An 8163-nucleotide genomic window follows, 5' to 3' on the forward strand; every position below is an offset into this window, starting at 1 on the left:
TCTCTTGTAGAGGCACCGGTCTTGGCATTGCCAGACGCGGATAAGCCCTTTAGCGTCGTCTGCGATGCAAGTAATTTTGCAATCGGCAGCGCGCTCATGCAGAAGGATGACGACGGCGTTGACCGTGTCATCTCTTATCAGTCCCGGCTATTAAAAGCCGCGGAACTGAATTACCCTGTGCATGACAAAGAGCTACTTTCAATAAAGTATGCTCTTGTCAAGTTTCGTGTGCACCTATTGGGCACCGAACCATTTGTGGTTTATACGGATCACGCATCACTGCGGACCGCAATAAACTCACCGCACCTCTCGCCTAGAATGGCAAGATGGCTCACATTCTTCTCTGAATTTAATTTCAAAGTTGAATATAAGCCGGGTAAGTCGAATGTCTTGGCTGACGCTTTATCGCGCAGACCAGACTTCGAGGTTAGACACCAGGAAAGTGTGTCTAGTGCGAAAGCACAATTTCAGCCGTCGACGTTGGCAGCCATGAAGGCATACCACGTGACGAGCTCATTGGCCTCTGAGATAAAAGAGAGCTACAGTCAGGACGACCACTGTCGCCTGCTGTTGGATCACTTCGGTGAACGAAAGGTTTCCCTTCCGTCGCACCTGAAAGCTAAGCTCAATCGCTTTAGCTACAGCGATGGCCTGTTATGGCATCAGCTGTCACCTTGTGATCCCTTGAGAATCAATGTCCCATGCTACAGATCTCAAGCTTAAGATACTTCAAGAGCTCCATGATACACTATTGATTGAGTATCTGGGCCGTGAAAAGACATTTTTACGAGTGTAGAGGAATTTTCGTGGCCACACCTACATCGATGGGTGGCCAACTAGATTCGCTCTTGTGAACAGTGTCATCGCATTTAAGCCTGCACCGTCCAGCAGTGCGCCACTGAAGCCGCTACCGATCCCAACGAATTATTTGAAGTCAGTAAGTCTGGACTTCCTGTTTGGCATGCCGCCCGATCATAAGGGTCGGACGGGGCTCATCGTCTATGTAGACTTAGCAAAATGGTGCATTTAGCACCATGTAAAACATCGATCACAGGCAAGGAGGCAGCTCTCTTGACTACACGGATGCCCGAGTCCATAGGATCGGACCAGAATCCACGTTTTACGTCTGGTTGTTGGCGACATGTGCAAGTTCCACATGTCGACCGCAGATCATCCTCAGACCGATGGCCAGACAGAACGTGCCAATCGGGTCGTGGCGGATGTCTTACGAACTATAGCAACTCTCAAAGAGTGGAGCAAGCAATTGCCTTTTGTGGAGTTCTCTATAAATAACAGTGTCCACGCCAGTACGGGTGCGATACCGTTTAATAACAACGGACTGCGTCATCCTCGGACGCCAGTCTCGTTTGTGCGCAGCCCGAGTCTTAGTTTGGGGAGGGACCCTCACTATGCTCGGTGCGAAAGAGGGACAAAGTTTCGTCAATATAACGATTACCCACAAGGTTTCATGTCAACGACAGGAATTTGCTTTAGTTACCCTGCCAGTGTGACAGTGGTCAATAAAACTACGTCCTTTGACCGACCTATCGGCGGTGTCATAGGCGATTTTGATGCTAAAAGCGTGGGCGAGGCTCAAAGCTTTTTGAATGAGCGATTATCCATTACATGAAAAGTCCGTGACGCGGTGGCAAGCGACAGGACAAGCAAAAAGTACATGCAGACCGAAATGGTTGCAAAAGTAATGACGCTTTACAGTGGGTGAAAAATTACTATTAGGTACTGGTACCCTACTACCCTATCTAAAAACGCAATTTATGTACTGTCTGGAGGTGCTACGAAGTTATTGCCGCGTTTCATTGGGCACTTTCTGGTGGTGGAAGAGGTTGGAGACCTAAATAATAGGCTTACCCTTCCCCCGTATTTTACGTGGGCCGTCGGAAACGGTCTGTACACCGAAATGAGGCCACATACCCCCATCCGTCTAAGGGGACCGACGGTGATGCTGACTGTGAGTCGAGCGTCGTTTGGGTGAGGGGGACGGTGAAGGTGAATTTGAAAAACTTTCAACCGATCGACTCCTCTTACCACGAAGAGAACCGGGAGAGCGAGGGAAATCCCGCGAGTAACGCGATCCCTCAGCATTTAATTCTTAAAAAGGCTTAAGCGAGTCTTCAGACGTTCATATCCCTGACGAGCCTTCGCTCGGACATCATGAAGATCCGAGGTCAGTTGCGAGATTTGACTCGCGACTTTTACTGGCCCCGCCAGTATCAGTTCGTGTTCAAGTACATTTGTGCTTGCGAGGTATGTCAACGGGTGAAGCCTAGCCCTTCATCCCGTGCGCCTCTCCAACCTCTACCATTTCTGGCAGAGTGTTGGCAGTCCGAATCTATGGACTTCGTCTTCGGATTTCCCGAAGACGATCAGAAAAATAATGGAATCCTTGTTTTTGTAGACAGATTCAGCAAGATGGCACATCTTGCTGCAGAACCAGAGTCGATCACGGCTTCGGGCTGTGCCCGTGTCTTCATCGACACGGTATCCAAACTCCACAAGTTACCCCGTGAATTGGTCTCGGATAGAGATCCACAGTTTATGGCGGAGTTTTTGCAATCCGTGTTCCGAATTCTCGGAACGCCGCTGACTATGTCAACTTCTGATCATCCAGAGACAGGTGGTCAGACGTAACGCGTAAATCGCGTCCTCGAAGAGAAACGTCGAGGTTACGTCCAACCGTATCCGAATTGGAGCGACTTTTTACCGATTATCGAATTCGCCATCAATAATTCGGTGTATGCGTTGTAGACGCATGCACCGTTCTTCTTGAATGGCTTATGCCATCCACGTATACCCACCCAATTAGAGGGATCCTCTAGTTTAAGGGGGTGGATTTGCACGAGCAAAACCATTTCTGGCTCATACTCATCAGGCGTCGACGTTAACAACGACGCGAATGGTGTCGATGTCGAAGCAATCGACTGCCTGTGTTGTGTTGACAACACGAAGCGAGTAAAAGGGGATGTCTATTCCCTTTCTTTGCCCTGGGGAAGGGCTCGCGTCTCTATCGAGATGCGCGATGCGATTGACGTTTTGCGATCGACTTACAAGCGCCAGGGGCGCGTGTTTTCCGATGGGTCTCGTCATACTGACGAGCCAGGCTTTCAACGTCAACCTCGAGATCTGCAATACGTCATTTAGCAGCTCTTAACGCATGTGACTAAACGGACGAAGGAAAGGCAGCCGCGACTAGGTGGGCGAGATCGACACTCCTATGGGGCTCTGCCTGCGCTGATGGATGCGGGTGGGAATTAATGCTTCCTTGTTGAAAGGTTGCTTGTTAGGCAAAGGCATCAGATCCTCGTCCAATGGAAAGGTTACCAAAAGGATTTTGACTCTTGGGAGCCGATCGATACCCTACGTATTGATGTGCCCGGCTTAGTGGCTGCTTATGAATAGGAGCACCAGCTGAGGCCTCTTCGCTAACACAATTAAGCTCTTCTTGTCTGTCTGCTTAACCTAATTATAAACTGATACATAACATACAATAAAAGTCTTATACGTCTTTCTCTTTGCGCGCGTCCAGCGCTGACTGGACCGCGGAGAAAGTAGATGTAATGGTCTATATCTACCAAAGGATAAGCTTTTAGGATATTACCATGTAAAGTAATATTCTCCAAATATTATCTACCTTTCAGATAATATATTAATTAACAACCTTTTTAGTGTTAATTTCATGTGACTATACACCCCGTTACAATGCCTTGCTTGCTAATGTAAGTGACGCGACTTGTTTTGATGTGTATGCATTTGATTTACTTGTTTTTTTAAGATAGATGAAGGCTATTTAAGCTGTAAACGTCCAGATCTTTCAGTCGAATATTTCACAGTTGGATGAGCGCATGGAGAAGCTTCTTTCGTCGTTTTTTTTCTCTCTAGCTGTAAATTGGATATTTTGGTTGTGTTAACAAGCAGCAACAACACATTTGATCGACTTTTGTATTATGCGTTGACCAAGTATCTACTTTTACCTAGTCTCAAGTGGACTAGCAGAAGTAGCGTTGTGAGAAGAAACAGGGGGTACAGTACCGCTCATGATTTTTTTCACACGCAAGTGGGCGAAATTAATTTGTTGCAACCGCTGTTTTATCGCATCGGAATGCGGATGAATGCGGCGCGTGAATTTCGCTTTGTATTGGTCGGGCGTTTCATTTAAACGCAACACGACCGGGATCGGGAAATACGCCCAAGCGATTTTCCCTGAGCCATCCATGATTTAAAGACGCCATATAATTATGTGCGTCTAGAAGAGCGCGCTCTAGGAGCGACGCCCTTAGCCCGTTTAAACGAGGCCATTTCGATGGAGGGGCATTAGTAATATGCCGTCCGTCACATAGCCACGTTCTAAACGACGGGCTTGTGACACCGACTGAGCACGTTCACGAGTCGTCGGCGGAGCTTTAGGCTCCGAATCCTCTATGTCAGAACCGTTATGGATTATGGTCGGAGCATAAGGCGTTGTGGTGATACCCAACGGGGAAGCGGCTGCGCCTTTATGGGCAGCGCTCTAATAACCTGTCGCTGCGCTCTCCAGCGCAGACGACGAGACAGCATTCGTATATGTTGCTGTCTCCATGTTGAGCCATGAGAGAAGTTTGGATGGGCAATATTTCTCATAAGCTCGTTGTCCGCATCGCTACTTTGAGGTGACGGCAACGGTGTCGAGTCATTTTAGTCAACAATGAGCGACGGATCAGCATCCTCACTGTTAAAGTGGGATGGATCCTTAAGCCCCGTTAACGCGACAGCAGCAGTCGCTGTCGGCGTTTCGACTAAGGCATTGGACGCGGCCGGCGAGTTAACGCGGCGCGTGCGCTTAGTGTGAGGTTGAGTGGGCGTCTTCGCAGAAGACCCGCCAACGTGACCTCTTTTAGGTGGCACCTTTTCGCCGTGCATGAAAACACAGGTCGCTAGAGTGATTGAGAGACTAGCGGCGCGTTACGAAGCTCGCACTTCCTCGCTCCTCTTTGATGAATTTAAAATGTAAATTCGTTCTTTAAGGGGGGGGATAGTGTAACGGTCTAAGGTTGCCCTAATGTTACACAGTCCCCGCTAAGTACACTTGGTGTACTTAAGGGGATAGTCAATTACTTAATTAAAGTTATTAGACCCAGCACTCGGGTGTGGTTCACATTTGTGACCAACCCTTGTGTATGTGATGCACATAGGTGCATTCACATTAGGAGGGCGGCTAGCGTCCTCCGTTACGCGAGGTATCTAGAAAGATACGCTCGCAATACGTATTAAGTATTATCTATAGAGATGGCATTTTTGATTGGTAAAAATGGGTATATATATTTAATGCGATTAAATATAGATCAGTCTGAAAACTACTTCCTACTTAGTTAGTGCGCACGAGGAGCCGAATTGTGTCGTTGCTGGAGCCGAATTACCGCTCCAGTGACGACACTTACTAGTGTACTTAGTGCGATGGGTGAGCCCGCTAAGGCACATACCACAACTACCTCACTGCACGCAAGAGAAGACGGTCTAACTGCTTCCTCGCTGTGCTAAAATGTGTGTCTAAGTAGAGCGTGGCCGCATTAAGACGTGCCCGCCAAAATTAGGAGCGAGGTAGCTCCGCTACACTGTGTAACATTAGGGCAATTTGTTCGTTACACCATGAGTCTTCTGTCCACTTAGCTGTTACGGAAGATTTAACAGCTTTTCTACTATATCCTCTGTAACGGGGTGTATCGTTAGATGAGAGTAACACTTAAAGGTTGTTAATTAATATATTTTTTTAAAGGTAGATAATATTTATAGAATATTACTTTACATGGTAATAATTTAAAGGCTTATCCACTGGTAGATATAGACCATTAAATCTACTTTCTCCGCGGTCCAGTCAGCGCTGGACGCGCGCAACGAGAAAGACGGATAAGACTTTTAGTACGTAATTTGTATTAGTTTATAATTAAGTTAGTATTAAGTAGATAGACGAGAAGAACTGAGAAGACTTCCTCTGCACGTACTAGTGTACGTGAAGTGACGTGAGGCACCACTCGCACTGAGGCAGTGCGAAGTGGACTTGTACTGACGCAGTACAAGTCGGCAGCCCCGTTACACCTGGTAGCACTTTGTAGTCCGTCCCAGGACCACAGTTCCAATCATCTAACATGGACATGTTAGATGATAATAGAAATACGCATCACGTTTCGCGTGATAGCTACTCCTTTCTAAGTGACATGCGGGCGAACGAATGAGTTCGACCGTAGGGCCAATGCCATCTTGGCCATTCTATCCGATTTGGACAGAGATGCCCTCCATTCAGCAATCGCCAAGTTCATACAACATACAACATGAACTTGACGAGGCAAAGGAGAAGGTAACCTTGCTTAATCAGTAAGGCTCCCAAGGGCCAGAGCTGTTGAGGTTTGCAGCAGGTACAGACTTCTGTACCTGGGATGACGCACACGCGTCGTCCCGAAACCTTAAAGATTGACATCTCTAAGAATAGTGGAGTCGAAGAAGACTCCCTCTTAAGATGATTTGTCAAGTTGGACGATGCCATAAGGGCTCGTCACATCGTCGACGAGCAAATGCAAGTCGCACTTGCTCAGTCAAATTTGGCAGGTCGTGCCAAAATTTGGGCACTAGGCCGTAAGTTGCGCGACCCATATGTCTTTGGGTCGTTAGAGGCTTTTAAAGCCCGGCTCAGACAGACGTTTCAGCCGCCTAGGGCTGAGTTCAGAGCTCGATCAGAGCTTCTGAAACTCAAGCAAGGCAAGCGTAATGTTCACGCTTATGCTCAGCATATACGAATCTTAGCGAATTGTATCTTGAACAATCCAGTTCATGAACACACGATGATCACGGTGTTCTTGCAAGGTCTTACGGATGGTCCCGTAAAGACCCACCTGTTCCGCTTGGAGCTGGATACGCTTGAAGAAGCAATATCCGTTGCGGAGCAGGAGGACTTTAGCTTGAGACAGGCTCAAGCTAGTTCGTCATCGTACCGTCCTCCAAAACGACACGAGCTGGGAGGTCCAGAACCGATGGACCTCTCTTATGTCGAAAGCGAGAAACCTCGCTATTCGAACAACAACCGATTGCAGAAATACAATCGCTGTCAAAAGTTAGGCCACTACACACATGAGTGCAATGCTCCACGCCCAGTACCGAGAAGTACTGAATGTAATATGGACCAAATGCCAAAAAGGGCAACGGTCGCGGGTCCGATGTTGTTGCGAAATCGCAGCAGCGAGGCGGACCGCAAAAAAACGTTCGGGGTCAGTAGGGGCGCAACGCCCTACTGATCCAGCAACCTCATGAGAATTTGCAAATCTCTTGACGAAAGTTGCTCCAGACACACAATCATTATGTGTCTCTGCACCTGGCGATGAGGTATCCCTCATCACCTTGAATTTAAAAGTCACAAATGATTTGTCACTTAGAGCCCTAGTGGACTGCGGAGCGTCGAATGAATTTATTCGTTGCCAGTCACTAGAGGGTCGTAGGCTTAAATATGTTGAGCGCGACTTCCCTCCAACGAGGATGACGGGGCGTCTGGGGACAGGCGCATCGATAACAGTAATGACACGCGTAGTGAAATTTCACTACACGTTAAAAGATTTACAGTACGATAATAATTTCATCGTACTGGATTTGGATGACAAATTTGATGACAAATTTGATGTCATCCTAGGTTTACCTTGGCTCAGAAAATACGAGCCAAGAATCAGCTGGCAGCATCGATCCGTAAAGATGCCTGCCACTTGTTCATCAGATGGTCATCTGATGCACGTCTTGGAGCGTCCACAAGCGTGTGGATGTACTACGAGTGAGTGCGATGGCCTCACTTGTGGTACGGTCGTTAGTACAACTGCACAAGATCACAGTGTGATTACCAATCACAATGTGGAGTCAGCTGCCGGCGGCTGTGTTAATGCACAGGCAGCGCCGAAGGTCCACCACTCGAAAAGGTCGAGTGGATTGAGACATGAATGTACGCTTAGTGGGCGACATTCAAGGAGTATACCGGTTGCCCAGAAAGGACAACACGATGATCCAAGGTCGAGTAGAGAGTCGACCGTAGTGGACCCGACTGTGATAGCGCAATCACACTCGGAAGACGTTGAGGGAAGAGGTCCCCACGTATTTGAGGAGAAATCCCCTCAAATGGTAGAAGTTACTAGACTTCTA

The sequence above is a fragment of the Bremia lactucae genome, linkage group LG15 (genome assembly GCF_004359215.1).
Source record: "Bremia lactucae strain SF5 linkage group LG15, whole genome shotgun sequence".
NCBI classification, from domain to species: domain Eukaryota; phylum Oomycota; class Peronosporomycetes; order Peronosporales; family Peronosporaceae; genus Bremia; species Bremia lactucae.